General features: G+C 57.2%; 2 long non-coding RNA genes across 2 annotated transcripts; one reads left to right on the forward strand and one right to left on the reverse strand.

The window, feature by feature from the left end:
• Positions 1–9409: 9409 nt before the first annotated feature.
• LOC134470436 (uncharacterized) lies at positions 9410–12884 on the reverse strand. The gene is made up of 3 exons (XR_010039317.1): positions 12120–12884; positions 11843–12023; positions 9410–11388 (listed from the first exon to the last, which is right to left on the reverse strand). It is a non-coding gene; the product is annotated as an uncharacterized LOC134470436 (long non-coding RNA).
• On the forward strand, positions 12691–15042 carry LOC134470435 (uncharacterized). Its single transcript, XR_010039316.1, has 2 exons — positions 12691–13441; positions 13898–15042. It is a non-coding gene; the product is annotated as an uncharacterized LOC134470435 (long non-coding RNA).
• The last annotated feature ends 2222 nt before the right edge of the window (positions 15043–17264 follow it).

Below are 17264 nucleotides of genomic sequence, written 5' to 3' on the forward strand. Positions count from 1 at the left end.
AGGCTCAGCCATAATTTTCTCAGTGGTTCCAGGCCCTCAGGTCTCCAACTGGGGAGGAAAAGCTAATTAAGGTTTAACTTCCGGCAAGAAAGAGCCTATTTCCTTCTTGTTGTTCGAGTGGGCCAGAGCCGTGTTGGCTGGAAAACCATCATCCTGAAAGGCCAGGTTGGCGGGTGTGGGGGGAGGCTGAGCAGGCTCTCAGGTAGGAGAGAGCCCCAGGGTAGCCCAGTGAGCGCTGGGACCACACACACCCTCTCTGAGCTTGGAGTCCTCCACTGGCAGCTGTGGACCCCATAGTCCACATCCACTGCTCCCTCTGCTGCCCCTGAGGAGCCCATGGCACTCCCAGGAATGCTTGGAGCTCACGCGGCACTGTATACAGTGGGCACTAGTACCTGCTGGTCAGCCAGCTGCGGGTGGGAGCTGCAGGGGAGCAGGAGCCAGTCTGCCGGAACCTGGGCCGACTTCTTACCCCACTCTCTCAGCGTCTCGTCATTTACGCAGCATTTGCATGGGACTAGGAATGAGAAGCCATCGGGTGTGATTTCAGGGAGGTGGGAAGATGTGCCTACATTCTTTGCAGACACTGTGCCATTAACTAGAAGGGATTTGAGTGTCTGTAGATTTTGATATCCAAGGGCATCCTGGGACCCCCCCTCATCCCAGTGGATACTGAAGGCGACTGTGACACCCTCTTGTCACCTCTTGGTAGTACCAGGATGCCTGTGTGTCCCTTCAAAGATGACTTTCCAGCCAACTTGAACCTTCCTGCTACCCCAGATCATCCACTCTCAGGGCTGGGGTGGTGGGTGTCCTAAAGTCACCGAGCCCCTGCGACCCCTTGCCCAGCAAATCCAGCCCTCTGCCCTCCTCCCACCAGCCCTGGGTCTGTCCCAGCTGCCATTCCATTTTTCCTCTCAGTCCTTTTCTGTCCTCTCATTCTGCTTCCAAACAGCAGTTCTGCACTGACCATGGATGGCTTGGGAACTAAGAGAAGAGGGAAGAGTTCCCGGAAATTTCACCTCATCTGGGCCACACCAATGTAGTCAACAGTGGGACATCATATCCTATCTCGTGACACAAGCAGAAACAGCTACCACCTTCCCTGGGTCAGCCTGGTCTCACCTCGGAGAGCTGTGGGTGCTGAGGTTTGACAGAGCTGAGCTGGCCAGATTCCTTTGCTTCACCGGCCTGAACTGGCTGTGAGTCAGACGGTCTGTGCTCCTGAGACCCCGCAGCAAAGGCCTGCACAGAGGCACACCATGGGACAGGGGTGCTATTGCTGACCTCTGTTTTGAACAAATCGAGTTTCCTGTCTGCCCACTTGCGGGATGTCCCCTCGGGAAAGGGCTGCTTGCTTCCCCAGGTACCCCAGAGATCGCACAGACATTTGGCAGCGGAGACTGGCTGCCCCAGTGAGTCAGACCAGCATGATTTGGGGATGCCTCATGTCTGCACACAGTGGCTCTGCTCAGGGCCTGTGACCACACCCAGCCCAGGCCTGGCCTTGCACAGGAGCGCTGGACAAGCCAGGGGTGGTGAGGACAGCCTCTGTGAGAGCTGAGCCCTCTCCTCTGTCCCATGCATTACTAGGCATCTTACTGAGGGCCTGATGCCAGGACACGTACTTTGCACTGTTTGGAAGTTTCCTTAGGGTAGAATCATGGTGGGGGAGCGGTCAGCTGCCTTATGCCCATCTCCCTCTCGCTCCATGGCACATGGAAGAGGACGATTTGCCAGAGGTTCTCGCCCTCCACCATTAGCTAAGCTGGTGTGTCCAGGGAGTGGGCCTCAGAAGCCATCGACAAAGTTCTGGGCACAGACTGAGGACCATGGTCCCAGCACAGAGAGAAACTGGAAGCCTGTAACCCAGAGAGGGATTCCATAAATCCACGTCAAAGACAGGCTGCAGGAAAAGGTCTGTGACACCATCACAATCAAAGTGGCCACACACAGCGGGGAGCCCAGACAGATCCAGCTGACATCTGCAGTCCAGTGCATCTGTGAGCAGTGTCCTCCAGGGGCCCAGTGAGGGCCAGAATTTTTAGGGTGACCTCGTCATTACCTATCAGGAATGGAATCCACCTATCAGGAATGGAATCCAGGGGGGCCCTCTGGAAAGCTGACCATACCCTCATCTTCTTAAACAAGTTAGGATGAGATTATTCATTTTTCCAAAGAATTTTTTGTTTTTTTTGGCCAAAAATTAAAAACCCTTCATTTGCTAGACAACACTGGCAGCCACTTTCCTGAGCACGTTCACTGTGTGATTCTGCTTCTTAAAAACCAAGATGGCTTCCTAGGAAGGTGTGAATGTGTCCAGCATGGGGAAGGAAGATCCCCTGGCTCTAAGGACAGCGTGGGGAAGTTGGTGGCCCCCAGACGACAAGTAGAGGTGCCTGCCTGCCACCAGCTGTGTGACTCCCCCGGGCTTTGAGAGAGCCCTGGCTATGGAGACACAGCAGATGGGAGCCAGGTGGGAGTGAGCTGGATGCAGCTTCACTGACAGAGTCCTGTGACCATGGAGAAGAGGAGATGCAGGGTGACACCTTGAGTGATAACAGAGGGGCTGTGTCAGAAAACATGCATGACATGAGAGGGAGGAAGAGGGCCGTGAGAAATACTCAGGGACAGAAGTCCCCTCCTCCGCCCCGCTGGGACATTTTCCCCTCGGAAAACAAACAGAAGCTTCCAAGGCATGATTCAGAACTTCAGATCATGCTGGAATTAGGCAGTGGTGGGTGTCCAGTGCTAGCAGGGCTTTGCGCCCTGAAGCCCTTCGTGTCCTTCCTCTTGAGGGCTGCTGGGTCACAGGTCCTGCTCCTACAAGGAAGACAGAGTTTAGGACAGAGCGGCTCCCTGACTCGGCCCCCAAGGCTCTGTCGCTCTCCTGGCCCAGGAAGGAACCTGTGAGATGCTATCGGTGAGTGACAAGTGGCTTCCGGTCCTGTCGTATTGGAGGACACTGTCCCCCTCCCAACTCCACCCTGTTCCGAGCTAAGGTTATTTATATGGATGTTGTCCTCTGAACACATGGAGGACGGGACACCACGGATGAGGAGGCCACTCACCCTGTCTGTTCCAGGACCCACTGCCCTGGGCCGACCCTCCTGAGTGTGGCCATCAGAGCCAGGGGTCCTGCCCGCCTACCCTGAGACACAAGGGCTCAGCCCACAGCTCTGGAACAGAAAACCTCCTACGATGTCCAGAGTTTAGGAACTGACATGAAAGAAAAGATCGGGCCACTGGGAGGCCTTGGGCGGCTATGGCGGCTGGGCTGGGCTTGCTTTGTCCAGGAGACTTGGATGAAGTGCCACTTGGCAAGGGCAGTCTCTGCTGGCCTTTGTCTCTGCAGCATCACAGCCATCAGGGTGCTGATGGCCCCTCAGGTGCGAGGGCTGCTCTGCCCGCCATGATGGAAGGGAAAGTAATGCTGTCTGTCTTTCCACCCGGGCTCCTGGACTTGGCGATGGAGCCTGCTCTGAGATGACATGCACGCATTTCGGGGTGTCCCACATGTGTCTCCCATCTCCTGGCGTTCTTTGAAGAACTTGGATGAATGGTGACACTTGGAAACCTGGATGATAGCTGGGGGGCGCTTTGAGATTCGGGTTGGGCACCTTCAGGTCTTGTGTTGGGCATCTCTGTGAAATGGGGGACCAAGAAAATGTGGCCCCTGCCTGGGGGAATCAAAAGGGGCGCAGGCCTTCAGGACTTACTAACCAGGTTCACTGTGCCAGTGGTGCACTGATTACTGTCCTTGTTTGCAAGGACAGTGAAAGCGGGGAAACCAAAGCACATCTGCAGGCGGCTTTCCTTGGAGCAGTCCCTCTAAGACCCCTGGCCATATAGAACAGAAGATGCTGCCCAGAGACCTGAGTCACTGCAGCCCCTGGGCCCCTGGACTCCTGTGCAGGTGTTGCCACTGCCTGATGTCCCTGGGGACAAAGGGCAGTGAGTGAGGGGAGCCTAGCAGGCAGGGCCTGGGGTGCTGATGAGAAACAGAAGTTACCTGTGAATGAAGGATGGGACACCAAGGAGGGTCACAGCTATGGAAGTGATTTATCATCACAGGCACTGCCCGACAGAGCAAGCCCACTCCCCCACTTTCCAAGCAAGCAAACTGAGGCTTGCAGAGGTAAATTCACCTTCGCAGCATCATATGCTATCAAGAGATGGGGCCGAGAAGGAAATTCTGTTCCTTGCACAGCAGAGCAGATCCCAGCTCCCAGGGGCCCCATCCACATCTCCCCTGAGGATCTGATGGAGCCCTTTCTGGGGAGAAGGGACCCGTGGGCTGCAGGAAGGGTCTGGGACTCCTGTGTGCCCTTTGCTCAGGGCCCAGGGTCACACACACTTGTGGTCAGAGACGCTGACTGCCCAGCAGCTACCTGGTGAATCTTCCCTTTCCTAGCTCTAAGTAGACACGGAAGGAAGTTGTGTCACTGGGCAGAGCCGGGCTACATTATTGACCCTGATCTGGCCCTGATGTGGCCTCTGCTAGGAGCGGGTGGTAGTGGGTGGACCCTGGGCATGGGTGAGTCGCAGGGAGGGCTGGGGGGACCAGGCAGAGCCAGGCACGTTACTCTCTCTTGAGAGGCCCACAGGATCGGGGCACCCAGGCAACACACGGCTGTGTCACATGCCAGGCGTGGACGTCCATAGCTCCGTGTTAGGAGCCCAGAGTCCCCTGTGGGGTTGTGCTCTGCTTGCTCTGAAGTTCATCCCCCGGGGACACTGGCTCTTCCTGTGTTGCTGGGGACCCTTGGGCAGTTCCTGACACCCAAACTCCTCTCCGCTCGGTGCTACTGCAGGAACCTGGGATGGAAACAGGAAGCAAGGTTCATTCCCAGCTTGCGATCCATGCTGTGCAAGCTTCTTGCAGCAGGAGCTGAGTCTTGAAAACCCCCATAGCTACTTACCATGTGCGCGTGTATGTGTTGGGGGGGGGGGCACGCGTGCGTGTGTGTATGCTAACAAATTGGTTCCCACACAGCTCTGAATGGGCAGCTGCCTGACACCACTTGCTGGTCCCAGTTCTTTCTGTGTCTCCACTCCAGTGTGGCCCTGCTCCAACCTAGCTCCTTCAGCTGAAGCCCACCGGCTCCCTTGGGAGAGGTGCCTACAGCCTTTGCAAAGGCCACCGAGGAACTCCCTTTCCTCCTGGAGACTGAGATGCCTCTGGAGGTCCCTATGGCAGTCGCACGGGCTCTAACAGCCTCTTCGTGGTGCCGGCCATGTGCTCTTCTGCAGAGCGAGGTCCCTGTGACCCTGACCTTCGGATGCAGCACGGTTCTGCTGGGTGGTGATCGGGTCTCCCTGAGAGAGGGATGGCGTGTCTCGTTGCCCCTTCTAAAGAGTGGGTCATCCTTCTCAAAGGCAGCAGGGGGGCAAAGTTGAGGTGCAGGGAGGTTTTCCTGGGGGCAGCTACATGGGCTGGCCTGTAAGGGCGGGATCCAAGTGGCTGCAGATAGCTGCGCAGGAAAGACAGAGGATGGCAGATGGGGAGCTTGACATGGCAGCAATGGGGTGGGAGACATGGCCCCAGGGGCTGGGCTGTCCCTGATGGAATATGACTTCCTTCCTGCACTCCCTGAACTCTCCTGGACGCCCTGGACTCCCTGGCCCAGGAGTGGTGTGGTGTACACACCCCAGCACCGCAGCTGTGTGACCACAGGGTCCCCATGGCCAGCCCAGGACTCTGACGTTGGGCTGTTGTGTAGGGCACCCTGCTGGCCTGTCATTAGGCACGTCCGCCTGGGAGCCTCTGCTCATTATGGGCAGATAAGAGGTGTAGGCACCAGCCCCAGACAATGTCCCTGCACGTCTGCCCCCACCGGCCACGAGGGGGCTGGTAGTCCACGCTGCCCAGGCCGGGAAGGCCAGTGCCAGGATCTTTAGTGAAATAAACATATGACTCAAATGTGATTCTTTTTCGATTTTTTCGGGAGTGCATGTCTGCAGTACATAATGTTTACATTCCTCGCTGAGAGCTGCTCCATGTTCCCGACACCTCCTAACTCCCCTTTATCCCCCCGTCCTCCCTACCATCTCTTAATCCCCTAAAAGCACATTTTTAGCATTTTTATGTTTATGACTGCACCCTTGCAGTGCATCATGGTCACATTCCTGGGGCAGCTGGTCCATGGGCGCAGCACGGCTTGGTCCTTATCTGTCCCTTCCCTCTCCTCTCTCTCCTTCCTCCTTAGGTCCTCTTCCCTTTTGTAAAGATCTTCCTCCCTGCCTCCTGTCACCTGTCTTTTAATTTTCTCTTTATTTATACTTCAGGTCTCTCATCTAAGAGAAACCATGTGATTGATATGTAAGCTTCTGTGTCTGATTTCACTTAAGGTCATCGTCTCTAGGGGCACCCAACTTCCCACAGATGACTCCACGGGTCCTTCTTCACGGCCATCCCCTCATGGAAGCACTACGTTCTTCCCCACACCTGGACATCCCAAAGGCACCCAGGGCATGCATTCTGTGAAGCCTTCCTTTCCTCCTCCTCTGTCCTTCACTCCTCCATCACAAAAGGCAGTGTACTCCTCACTGTGACAGAGCCAACAGATCCCGACCTGGGTCCTCTGTGGCTGTGAACCACGCTGAACCTTTCTCTCTCTCTCTCTCTCTCTCTCTCTCTCTCTCTCTCTCTCTCTCTCTCTCTGTCTCTCTCTCTGTCTCTCACATGACCATCTCACCTGTTTCTAGGGCACACACAAGACCCACTGAGGGCTGCAGAAAGTATGGATCACGGCACCCTCTGCCCTGTGGATCTGGGGGTGCGCTTACCTGAGCCCTGGGACTGGGAACGATCCTGAAATTCGGGAAATGTCTGTGCACAGAAACATCCACCCTGGAGGGACTTTTACAGTTGAACAGAGCAAAGCAAACACAGCAGGAGAGAGGTTGGTGTGCAGAATACTGTGCAGCCATTGTGAGTTATGCTTAGCGAAGATACCCATGGCAGGGCTGAGAGTTGCAAAGGACAGGATGGGACAGGACAGGACCAGGCGGGATGGGACAGGACAGGACAGAACAGGACAGGATGGGACAGTACAGAACAGAACAGTACAGGACAGGACAGGACAGGGCGGGTCTAGACGGGACAGGATGGGACAGGGCGGGACAGGACAGGATCAGATAGGATGGGACAGGACAGGACAGGACGGGACAGGACAGGACAGGACAGGATGGGACAGTATGGGATAGGACAGAGCAGATGGAACAGGACGGGACAGGACAGGATGGGACAGGACAGGACAGGGTGGGACCAGAAGGGACAGGACAGAACAGGACAGGACAGGATAGGATGGGACAGGACAGAAGGGTCGGGACAGGACAGGATGGGACAGGGTGGAACCAGGCGGGACAGGACAGGACAGGACAGGACGGAACAAGACAGGACAGGATGGGACAGGGTGGGACCAGAAGGGACAGGACGGGACAGGACAGAACCAGACAGAACAGGACAGGACTGGACTGGACTGGATGGGACAGGACAAGACAGGGCAGGATGGGACAGGACAGAACCAGCATTAATGCAGTGGGCTCCTGACACCACGTGCACCAACGCAGAGCCTAAGAAGGTGTGGCTGCGCCCGGCCGCACACTCAGTGTTTACCTCATTTGAACCTCACTTGAAACTGCACGGGGACAGGCGGGGCTGAGGGAAGCGGTTGGGAGGCCTCTGAGCCGCCCGTCTTGGGCAGTGGAGTGGGCTGTTCCTTCTGTCTCTTTACTTTCTTCATTTTTGAATTCTGTCAAAGGGTCTGTGTTATTTTTAGAGTTAAAAGAAACGTCGGGACAGTGCTTGTGGCTCCCAGGACCGACATGGGCCTTTGTCCAGCGAGAAGGGGCCTTGGGTCCCTGCTCTTCCCAAGGGCCACTTGGTCCTGGCAGTCTCTGCCTGACACTCAGCAGGAGACTGGCTGGGCCAGGCTGTAGCCCCTAAGAGGTGATGCTGTTTGTGCCATGGCTGGGCGCTGAAGAGCAGCCCCGAGCCCAGGCCTCACAGGGCCTGGTGTCCCAGCGGTGCCCAGGCAGGGGATAGATCAGGAGTTGGCCACAGCTCTGTGGAAAGATGGGGACTGGGGGGCGGGGCACACCATCAGTCCCCACAACCCGCCCCATCACAGTCCTGATTTGCTGGGGTTCCTTGTCTACATTAAGTCCCACATCCTAACCCAGGCCCAGTAAATCCCAGCACCTAGGAAGCTGAGGCAGGAGGATTGCAAATTCTAACCCAGCCCGGGAAATTCAGTGACTAAGCAAGACTCTGTCTCAAAATAAAGATGAAAAGGGGCGGGGATGTGGGTCAGGGCAGAAATGAATGAAGTCCCACATCCCTTCTGTGGGGCAAACTAAGATGGTTGGTCCCCTCCCCCAAAGGCCTGTGCTCTCTCCTGTGGGGTCACCCTGCACCCCAGTACTTGCTGTCTGTCCTGCCCTCTGTCTGGCTCCAGCAAAGCCTCTCAGAGTGCTCGGGCCTGCAGTTGTGCAGGGGCCTGACCTGTGTCCTGAGCTCATGGCACTGCCCCCACAGCCCCTGCTGTGGGGCCACTCACAGAGGCACAGAGAGGGAGGGAGTGTGTGTGTGTGTGTGTGTGTGTGTGCGTGTGTGTGTCTGTGTGCGTGTGCGCACATGTGCACTCACTCTGGCTGTTTGTGGCAGGAAGGGGAGACTTGGGGGAGGTGAAGACGACGAGGGGAGAGAAGTGAATCTGGTGCACAGAGAGCTACTGTGGAGTGGTTCCTAAGGTGACCCAGGGCCTCTTGCTTCAGAACATTCCATGATTCTGTTGACCCACAACAGGTCAGTTACATGGCCAGAGAGCCCCAACCTTATGTCTGCATTGCCCCCAAGGATCTTAAACCATCTGTGCATGGACTGCGTTAGCAGTTATGGAAATGTGACACACTTTCGGAAATTGATTTGGCTCACACGCTTTGCATGTGCGTAGTAAAAACAATGATGTGAGACCACTTTAACATAGACTTGGAAAAGCAAACATTAACAATGACCCTTTTACCCCAGTGCACGAAGCCCAGGACAGCAGGCTTCTGCCTACGTGGGGGTTTACAGAATATTCCACAAGGCCAGCAGCAGTGGCAGGCGCCGGCCCAGGCTTCCAGCTCTGTAGCAAGCAGCTACCTCAATCCCCCGTCACGTGGACGGCCAGGTCTGGCCCCTGAATGAGTCTGAGTGCACACATATTGTGCAAGCAAGGGCCGCACCAGGCTCAGGGACCACGCCAAGTTTGAAAGCCACGCCTAGGGCCTTCGTTCCTTTGCTCGCAGTTCCATCTCCACCAAGGCCGCTGGGGCCATGACAATGAGAGGAGCCTGGCCCGCCCCCAAGGGCCGCTGGGCTGGCGCAGGTGGCCTCCCTCTGTGCATCAGAGGACAGTGCAGCTCCAGAGACCACCGGGTGGCCTCTGGAGGCGCTGGTGGCCCTGAACCCTCGGCCTTGCGGGCACAGAAAACAGCTCTGACCCCAAGCCCTGTGCTCCCCTCCAGGTTGCCCATCATCTGTCTGTCTATCTGTCCATGACCTCACACATGCCACTTGCCAGAAGAGACCTCTGCTCCTGGTAGACTGGTTTGTGACCTGCAGCAGGATGTCATTACGTTTATGGTCACGGGATGATTGTACTTTCGTAGTGATGGGCAGGGGACACAGATGGTTAAAGCGGTTTTCTGTCCTGAGACATTTGGGGATTTTTATCTCACGTGGCAGCCTGAGACATCCTGGGGCCTTTGGAATATTCCAGTGCTACGGCCAACTCTTGGGTCCACTATGGTTCCTGGACAGGTGGCCTCAGGGTCCAAGGACAGACCCAGGCTATGGGTCACAGCAGCTGTGACCAGGAAAGACCTCCTACTGGGGGATGCTGTCTCTGAGTCCCTCACCTCACAGGGAGCGAGGCCACCAAACAGTGGCTCAGGCTGGCCATAGCCTCGCACGACCCCTCTCGGTCTCTCTCTGTCCTGGGGACTGAGTCCAGGGCCTTTGCCCTGTGCCACATCTACAACTCTATTTTCTGTTTTCAGACAGCATCTCACTCACTAAGTTGCCCAGGTTAGGGCAGAACTTGGCTCCTTCCTGCCTCAGCCCCTAGAGTGCTGGGATGACAGGGTCTCTTTAGTGCCACAGGGAATCCCAAGAGGTGAGACTTGGAGATTTTGAGGGTATAAAGAGACAAGATCCCAATTCACCGAGGTCTGGCCTCCCACCATGTGCTTCCTCCTGATGGTGGGACCTTCTGGATCTGCAGAGGGAGCTAACCAAGGCCCCTCAAGGCCCCAGCGTCTGCACTTCCCTGTAGTCACAGTCTGGGCTCAGAGACGGATACACCCACTGAACCAGAGCCAGCTGAGCCTGACCCCCAAAGATAGGGCGCCCGGGAGGCAGTGAGTGGTGGTGAAAGCAGGCTGGCTGAGGGTCACCCAGGTGCTGGTCCCGAGGGTTCACTGTCACACAGGCTCTGATGTGTCCCTTCACACTCCGTGCCTTTCATTTCCCATAAAATGGTGACATTAGGAGCATCAGAGGTGGCACCTACAGCTGAGGGCCAAATGGGCCAGTTCATGTCTGACCGACCCATAGCTGGTTTTAATTCTTAAATGGCTGAGAACAAAGAGCCCTATGTGGTGGCATAAAAGTCCCCCAGAACCCCCAACTCAGGTGCCACCCCAGTTTAGTTGCCACAAGCCTGGCCCCCTCATGCACGTGGCCTGTGCTGCTTGGTTCTGTGACGCAGACTGCAGGGCCCCTTCCAGAGCAGTTGTCACCGAGTGGGGAGAGGTGGACACGTCCAGCTCCCCTCCTGACAGTCCTCCAAGAAACGGGATGAGCCACAGCCAGACCCAAGGTGCGCTGATTGTGCCCACGTGTCCTCACAGGCCCACTGCGCCCCGAACAAGAAATCTATAGCGATTATTAAAGAGGAGACGCTGAGGTCCCGTTGCCCCACGTGGCCCCTCGGCCCCATGGGTTTCCAGGCTTATTCCACTGACCTCTTGGGATTCTCTTGCCCCCAGGTCCTGCCTGGTGCTCAGAGCCAGGCTGAGGACAGGAAGGAAGCTGCCTGCCGTGTGTCCCCATCTGTCCCCTATCTACAGCTCAGGCGCACAGGGATTCCCTGCATCGATGCTCCATGAGAAAGGAACCCGGAGGACCTCGGCTCTCAGTGTGTCCCAGAGGGGCACCGGCTGACCAGCTCCTCATTCCTGGAGGGTAGGTGGAAGGTGCCGCACAAGTGGGCCTGGAGTACCTGCTTCCCAGGCACATGGTCTGCAGTGCTCCACCGCAGGTGTAGAGGCTGCCCTGTCCGGGCCTGGCCCTTGGGGTTCCAGCCGTGGAGTCTGGGTTGAGGATCACAGTTGTCCCTTGGTGGAAGAAGAGAGCATCTTACACCACTTCTTGCAGGACCTCCTCATCAGCTCAGGTCCCAAGAGCCTGTGGCCCTCTGAAATAAGCAATTGGATGACCCTGCTGCTCCCAGGTGTATGACGGCCCTGAGATCAGTCTACTGAGCAGGGATGGGAGCCGCCCCCCGGCTGTGGGACGTGTGTCTCCAGACTGGGTCCCGGGAGGTTCTGCCACCCATTCTACACATGAAACCAAGATGCAGGTTCACTGACTTTGGTGCAAAAAAGGAATTTTCGGGAGCACCAGAGAGACGTAAAAGGCAGAAATGTAAAGTACCACTCAGAGAAACAGTGTGGGCCGTTGAGAGAGGCAGCACCTTAGGATCCCAAGGGAGGTATACTCATGGGCCTTGGGATGTCTTCAGGATGAGCGACCTGGGGGGTGTGTCCTTCTGCCCCTCAGGTCACCCACCTGGTGGCTGTGTACGGTGCAAATCATTTCCCAGGTGTGGAGCTGAGATTCGCTGCCTGCCCCTGTGCTGCTTCCGGGAGGGCGGAGTCCGAGGGAGGAAGTGAGGCTCACAGGTGCAAATCGGGACCTAGTGGGGCTCCTGGGGTCTTCAAACCTTGGAGCAGAATTTTGAGTGAGATTCCTGGAAGGGAAAAAGGCTTAAGTAACTTTTGTGTCCTGAAACTACAGGGCTTTTTTTCCTTTAGTTTGATTTTAAATTTCCGGTTTTCCTCATCACCTTTCTGCCTAGCTCTGTTTCTTCCCCTCACACACCCGCTGCAGCTCTGTGTCCAGGAGGATGGAGCCAGGGGGAGCCTTTCCTGGAAGAAGGTCCTGGGGTTGGGGAGGAGGAGCTGGCCCTGCTGTGCTGGACTCCTTGGGCTCTGAGAAGACCAGCTGCATGCTGCGCCCCCCAAAGCTGCCCACCCGGAGACTTCCATTCCTTGGCGGCCTTTGCCTCTGTGGTACTGTGTGATGCACGTCTTCCTCGGGTCTCCCCACTCCCCCAGAAACCAGGCTGGGCCAGGTGGAGCTCCTGTCAGGCCCTCCTAGAATATCCGGGCACCTCGAGATGGGCCCCTGAGAGTGCACGGAAGACTGAGGGGGAGCAGGAAAGATCGGTTAGGACGGAGCCGGGCAGGCTGCTCACAAGGAAGGAGGAAGCAGAAATGAGAGGTGGAGGCAGGGCTGGGGGACAGGCCGGCGACACCCTGTGCGTGTGACCAGGCCAGCGCGCTTCCTTGTTAATGTCCTCTGGTCGCTCGCTGGTTCCTGCTGGGGCACATGGTTGACACGGGATTGACCTCGAGTCCCAGCCCACTCAGGTTACCTAATCCTTTCTCTTGCCCAAAAACAAACACATAACTGCCTTTCCCCAGCCCAGGCCCCCAGCAAACCCACGTGGAACTCAGAGGGTGAGAGGAAGATGCCATTCGTGGGAAGGTGGGTGGCAGCCACCCCCACCCACGCACAGCTAGGAACAGGAGTCTCAAAATTCTTCCTCAGAAATGGGTAACCTCAGGGCTGAAGCAGCAGGTCCAAAAGAGATTTAGGGGTCAGGGCACCCTTCCTCCTGCCCTGACCCTAGATCACAGCCAGGTCCCTGGGAGGGCACACATGTTCGGGCCCCACTTCCTGTTCCCATGGAAACCAGCAGGGCTGAGCTACCAAAGCAAGGTCCGCGCAGGCAGGGCCAGAGAGGCCCTGTCACCCCACAGCAGGTGGGAGCCAGCTCCCACTCCGACCCAGGTGGCCTGGACTCCTCGAGATGGGCGGAGTCACCAAGGCCTGCAGAGGCCGTGCCCATGCCCAAGGTCACATCCAGCAAGAAACAGGACTGAGATCAATGCAGGCCTTTGCCAGACCAAAGGTCTCTGCGATTCTGCTGTGAACTGCTTCTCCACCAAGGCCGTGTGACGGCGGGGGACCTAGAGATGGCTCTGTGCCACCCAGCCTGGGACACAGCTGTTCAATGCCCAGTGACCCAGTGCCACTACCTTCCAGCTTTGATCTCAGGCCCAGCCCTTCTGGCAGCCCCTGTGGTCATCCTGGGAAGCCGAGGTCAGCCAGGGGGCCTGGGTTTGCCATCCAGGGTCCCGTGGGGGTGAGGGCTTGCAGCCCACATGGTCTAGAAAGAGCAGCCTTCGCCTCTGAAGGGCAGCCATGTGTACTCAGCCCTCAAAGGATAACTCTTGCTTATTTTCCTAATAGAAGAGCAAATATTATGTCTTATAAACTGAAGGGCAGATCAGAGTGTGTGAATATTTACCGGGCCCTGGCCGCCGTGGCTGCCGGGGTGGGCAGCAAGATAGAAGCATTGACTGGTTTGGCCCAGATTGGCCTCAGGGAGCCAAAACACTCCCTGCTTTGCCCAAGGAGAGTGAGGGGTGTGCGGGTGCAGGCTGCGGGTCTCCACTTCCCACTAGGAGAGGGGCAGGACCTTGGGAGGGGGCTGCTCAGCCCGTGGGGACAAACAGCCATCAGAGGCGTGAACCCTGGTCTCTTTCTGACTCACAGGCTCTGAGCTGCCCGTCTTGGCTGCCTGCCTCTCGCTCCGGCCCCATTTGCACCGACGACTGCCTGGCTGGCCTCGCAGGGATTGTGCCATCAGCCAAGTTGGAAGAGACAGCCATGCCAGTGATTTGGGGTATTCTAAAGAAACCCATGCACAGCCCAAGGCTGACTCCAGAACGGGAGCAACAGGAGAAGGAGGCAGTGAGGAGGCTTCCCCAGGGAGCCCCTCAGGCTTCTAAGGGCCCTGCAGAGCAGGAGGCCCTGACTGCAATAGGAGGCCTCGTGGTGGTGGCCCGAGGATATGGGCTGTCTGGAGAGCACACAGGTGACAACCCCAGCCCAAGAGGCAGGGCAGGCAGCCCAGTCTGTGCTGAGAAATACCAGCTGCTGTGCCCAGCTCAGCCAAGAGCGCAGCCCGTTTGCTCCCTACGGGGGCGGTGCACTTTCCTTCTGAGCGCACCGCCCCTGTTGCCCTGTGCTGGACCTTCCCCTAGGACCCCACCAGCTCTCAGCCCTGCTTGGAAAAGCACCTGCATTGCAGGACATCCTGGTGCCTCAGGAGGACTGTCTCTGAGGGGTTGGAGGCTGTATGGCCAGGCCCTGGGGTCTCTGTATGGTATTCAGCAGTGTCACATCTCAAGCCCAGGCCAGGACAACGCCACAGAGGACAGAAGCAGGGGCAGAGGCCTTCCTGCTGGCCAGCTACCCATCTGAAGGTGACCAGCACTGGAGTGAGGCAGGAATGGGCAGGCTGCACCTCAGAGGGAGGGACCCCTGGGGTCTCACCCTCAGGCCACTCACAGAGGCTGAAAGGTCCAGGCCGAAGGATCCTCCCACCCCACCTGGCTCTGACAGCACAGCTGCACTGGGGCTGTGCAAGTGGACAGATTTTTTTGTGCATGCCATGTCCTGGTCTCAGCTGGCACATCTGTCTCCTGGCTGTTTGCTGTGATGGGCCAGGTACCCAGTGGGTTCTCTTGGGACCTTGTATCACTGTCTTGTCCTCCATCACATATCAGCTGTCCCAATGACTTTCCTCAGCTCTAAGACACCCTGCTCTATTGTGTCCACAGTATGCAGGCAGAGGATTGAGATCCTGCCCTTGTGTTGTGTAAGAGGTGCTCGAATCCAGTTTTACATATGATAGACGCATGTGTGAAATCTCTGTGGGCGTGCACATGTATGAGTGTGTGTATTTGTACACATATATGTTGTGTTCACATGGATGTATATGTGTGAGTGCTTTATGCATGGGTCACATGTATAGACATGTATTATGTGTGCACACATATGCTTGTACACGTACTGGGATCACATGTGCTGTGTGTGTGTGAATGAAGCCCTTGTGCACACGTATGTGATGTGCTCTGCACATGTACATGTGCATGTGCATATCGGAGTGCATGTGTGCATATTCCAGAGAGAGCAGAAGGTTCCCACAGGCTAGCAGCATCTGGCTTCCATCCCACAGTGCCTGGAAGGGACCCGCCAGTGTCCCGTCAACTCTCCAAGCCCAGCCCCTCATCTCTCAAGCCAAGCTCCTCAGGGTGGGGGACCCTCCAGTATGCTTGCATAGCTGCTAGGATCTTCCGAAAGGTGAGACCAGCCCCTCAAAGCCCAGGAAGCCAGGCTGTGCTTGGTGGTTCCCGCTCATCCCCTCACAGAGGCTGCCGTATCCGCTCCCATGTCCCCCTCACACGCCTGCAGTGGGCACAGCACAGCCTCTTGGCTCGTCTGTCCACTCAGTCTGCCTTCAGGCATGCTTCAGTACCAAGTAACAGTGACTAGAACCAAAGGGCCCAGTCCCTCCAGGCACAGGGTGACAAGGCGGGGGCTGGCCAGCAGCTGTGACTCCCCAGGGAACAGGGGAGCTACAAACATGCCTGGCTCCTTGACCTCCATGGCTGCACTGGCCGCTCCCTAGCACACTGCTGATCATTTCAAAGGCCAGCCGGCTCCACAGCCCAAGCCCTCCCTGTGCAGACCGCGGGCTGCCAGCTGAGTGGCAGAGGCCACTGACCCAAGAGCTGCAGGCTTTTGATTTGCGTCAGTGCCGAGCTGGCAGGAGGGGCCTGCATGCCGGGCGGGCACTTGGCAGCTGCGCAGAGTCATGGTGACATCACAGCACTTGGGGGCCCAGGAGGCATCCCGGGGGAGAGCCAGGCTGCGTGTTCCGCCAGCTGCCGAGCCTTCTCCCCACCAGGCTGTTTTCAAAGCAGTTTTCAGGATGCCCACACCTAGGGTCAGGTCCCCAAGGTGGGGAGCAGAAGCTGGGATTGTCTTTCCCCCCGTTGGACCCCCGGAGGGTCCGGAAGAGCAAGCCGGCCACCCTGGGGCCACCGGAGGACTCCAGCTAATTGAGGGCCTTGCCAGGAGCCTGCAATTTCACTGAGATGAAAGGACCTCAAAGGACCTTAATGAGCAGGAACGCAGCTGCCAGAAGAGGACAATGACAGCAGGCTTCTGTCCTCCCTTCACTGACGCTCCAAGGAGACGCGGCCTGAGCCGAATTTGTTCCTGGGTGCAGAGCCAGGCTTGAGTGGAGCTGCATGACCCTCCCCTGGCCACGTCAGCCCCCGGGCCCACTATGGGCCCCTGCTGCTCAGGGCAGGAACACACGTCACATGGACAGAGAATGAATACTTGCCCCTGCAAAGACCTCCTCTGAGAAGGCACCTCAGGGGGACCACTGTGGTCATACCACCCTCCAGGAGCCTGTTGCTAATAGGGGTCCCCAACTCCTGGCAATGATCACCCTGGACAGCCTGGAAACCCCTCCCCACCCCAACAGGTGATCACCCGGGCCCAGCAGGGACACAGGTCAGGGACCTCACACCCTAACCCCCAGGGTCCAGACCCTATGTCCAGAACCCAGGAGGCCAGAGTTGGAGCCTCTGGGACCAGAGGCCCTGGGGGTGGGGCAGAGCTGTGGTTAAGTGCTGGGGACACACTTTGTACTCTGCCAGGCTGCTGTCAGTCTGTCCCCGACTCCATTTGTCCTGTGGCTGTGGGAAGACTGGGCAGCTCCAACCACAGCCCTCTGCCATCTCTTTGGGGGTCAGAATCACAAGACCAAGGTGCCAGCTGTCCCACATGAGTATGCCCATTCTGCGCCCTCTGGCTGCTGTGGCAGTGGTGCTCCGGTACGCATCTGCGCCTGCCATCCTCTCCTCTCACAAGGACTCCAGCCTTTAGGCCAAGGGCTGCTCCGATCCAGGATAATCTTACCCCCTGAGCTCCTCTGAGTCACCTTAGACCCTTCTTCCAAATAGGGCCACATTCACAGGTCGGGGTGGGTTTAAATGTGGGAACACTATCTGACCCACGGCAGGGATTTGCAGGGAAGAGCTCTTCTGTCTTCACAGACTTC

The sequence above is a fragment of the Cavia porcellus genome, unplaced genomic scaffold (assembly GCF_034190915.1).
Source record: "Cavia porcellus strain 051 isolate PalLab524CR breed Dunkin Hartley unplaced genomic scaffold, mCavPor4.1 scaffold_15, whole genome shotgun sequence".
Classification (NCBI taxonomy): domain Eukaryota; kingdom Metazoa; phylum Chordata; class Mammalia; order Rodentia; family Caviidae; genus Cavia; species Cavia porcellus.